Source organism: Plasmodium fragile (genome assembly GCF_000956335.1).
Source record: "Plasmodium fragile strain nilgiri unplaced genomic scaffold supercont1.82, whole genome shotgun sequence".
In the NCBI taxonomy this organism is placed as follows: domain Eukaryota; phylum Apicomplexa; class Aconoidasida; order Haemosporida; family Plasmodiidae; genus Plasmodium; species Plasmodium fragile.
The window spans coordinates 24,166-27,334 of record NW_012192662.1 but is presented as its reverse complement, the minus strand read 5'-3'; positions in this window follow the sequence as shown (position 1 = coordinate 27,334).

Sequence of the window (3,169 nt, the reverse complement as noted above, 5' to 3'; positions counted from 1 at the left end):
TTTTTTTTTTTTTTTTTTTTTTTTTTTTTTTTTATGCTGAACACTAATCACGTTGTGCATGACAACACAGTGGGGAATGGGCACGAATTTTTTTATTCAAATGAGTGCATGTGTTTTAGATGCCCGGGAGAGGTGAACAAAAAAAAAAAAAAACGGAAAAATTCATACGCGTAGGTATATGTGCATATGTACGTACACATGTATGTTCAAATGTACGCAACGCGCTCATGTATGTATATACACATATGTGTGCGCCTTTATACTCGCACGAATATATGTATGCAATCCGCACGTATATGCATCACGCGGACACACGTCACACAAAGGCGCATATCACCAGTACGCAATCGCACATGTGTATGACTGCGTGCTAATACCTCGCACAGAATAAAGCGGACAAAAAAACAAAACAAAACAAAAATGGTGTAAATGCAAAAAAAAAGGTGAACTTTTATACATCACATATCGTTAATGGGTTTAACACTAGTTGACCAAAAACATCGCGCGCTTTAATTTTCTACAACAGCATGTTATATGCAGAGTAAAAAAAAAAATAAATAAAAATGAAAATAAAAATAACACAAAACAGAACGAAATAACAGCGCATTCCTTACAGCATATTTTTACCACTTGTTATTGTTCACCAAAAATGCAAAAAAGATGCCCTCTTTCATGTGCATGTACGTTTTTTAACATAGGGCCAGGAATATGCTGTGAACGAAAAACACCTCAGACAGATCACACAATAACAAGTCCTGCGTGAGGTTCCTAAGCATATCACATAGGGGGCATATTTTTCACATGCGCCTCATATGGCTTATATCGTATATACCGCATATATACACTCACACTTATGCTGCGTTACACAGGAAAGAGCTAACAAGTATGCATTAGCAAAAGCTGCATGCAGGGTTTATTACGTATTATCAATGTGTGTTTTCGCGTGCCACAAAAATGCATGTCTTCACGCATTTATACGAAAAAAAATAAAATAAAATAAAAATAAAATAAACTCAGATCATATATTATCATATCATATCATATCATACAGTATCATATCACAACAGAACAAATCAAATCGAATGGGCAAAAGGCAGTATACAAATATGCCACAAAGCCCACGCATAAAAAAAAAAAAATATTCCTCAGAAGAAATGTTCTGCTGTAAATGTGATATATACTGTGCAAGCGAAATGTGTTTACACCCTTTTACATGCGCAAAAAAGGGGCATCTACGCGTGTAGGTCAGAAATGCCTATGCGCGGTGTTTACGTGCGTACAGGTAGGGACACATACGCTTATATGCTTATGTACCTACAAGCTTATTACACGCCTGACGTTCATACACTCGTGCGCCCAACTGCCCTTATGCACATGGAAACGTACATAGGGGTGATTGCGCGTGGCATATCAACGTGCGAAATTCCCCACGGAGCAGGTGCACAATTGTAACAGGTTAGGTTAATTAAAAACACAAAAGAAAGGGCTACAAAAATATAAATAAATAATGCAAAAATGTAAGTGTCAAATGAAATAGGTTCCTCAAACAATCGCAACATGTATTTCTTTTAAAATACACGAGGTATGCGTTCTATGTCCTTCCGTTCTGCTTGTGTATGCAGGCGGTAAAGAGGAAGCAGCTACTTCCGCTCTTTACTCACACGGCGACGCGTGCATATGCTTGTACGCACGTACGTATTTCACCAACGCAGCATACCTGTTTTTTTTTGCTTAGTGAAAAATTGTGTAGAATTACATGTACGTACGTATTTATATGCCACTATATATATACACATTACATATGTGCACGTACAGCCTGCACACGTTTCAGCATATGAAAAAAAAAAAAAAAAAAAAAAACGTAAACAAGTGTAAAAATGTATACCAAATAAATACGACAAATATATGCACACTGTTTAAGCAATTCCTGTGGGGAATATAAATAAAGGAACGTACTTTAAAGAACGAGAAGCATGCGCAAATGCGTGGGAGAATAACACGCAAATGGCGAAACACACGAAAAAAATAGACTTAGACTTTTACGTGCGTTTTCTCAAGCCTTATTCTAATTTCGTGAGATTATACAAAATAAAAACAATGTGCAAGATTTTACTATAAGCTCTCACTTATGCATACATATACAAATGTGCACAGGACTGTACATCCATGCACATGCATACATTTCACTCCCTGTGGGAACGGTTCTGCCAGGAGTATTTACTCAAAAGCCACAGTACGTCTACACAGGCAGACTGAAATGAGCAAAAAAAACGTGTGCGTTCGAATGATATAACGCCAAAAAAGGTTTTGTAACGAATCACTAAACAGGTTTAATATGCATTTGTATTTTTCGCAACTTATATACAGGGGTAAAAAAGAATATACTCAAATGAGGTATGAAGGGGATGGCGGACAATGTGAATAACAGGGGAAGCATTTGAATGGCTTCAAAAATGGAGAATAACGACCACCCCCTCTTTGTTAAATGGGCAGGTGAAAAGGTTTACTACACCACTGAGCGATTATGTGACGATGTAGATATGTCAGCGGAGATGACGCAAAATTATCCCGCTTTATATGTGTTCAAGCAAATAATTGCGCTTGCCAGTTCGTGACTCACGCAATGGTGGGGGAACGGTGTGTGAGGTGAAGTAACGTAAAAGGTGTTACTCAGACGTGGCACACACAACGGTGTAAATCAATCGTATGAAGGGAAACACGTGACACACGCAAAACACTTGGCGAATGTACTCAATCGCAAAGGGGGAGTTGCGTCTGTGTTTCGTGAAATATACAAAACTTGTTTGTAAACTTCCGTAACGGTATATTGTTCAAACTTTCGAATCGCGGAGAATGTTGCAGTCACAGTTGTGATATTACATGTTATATGAAAATGTACCATTTATATCCATTAAAAAATTAAAGATGTAAATCTAAAACATGGACGATAAAAGCTATAATGTTATTTCTATCAGATACAGTTAATCGTGTATTTATCCAAAGGTTTAGAAAAAAAAAATAAATAATGGAAATGTAATTAATTTTGTTTTTTTTTTTTTTCCGACATTTTTTTTTTTTTTTCATGTTGTGGTAACAGCGATTTATATTGTGTTGTATCCTTTTTTTTCTTTTTTTTGTGAAATGGGTGATAAATTGGCCAGACTAAAAG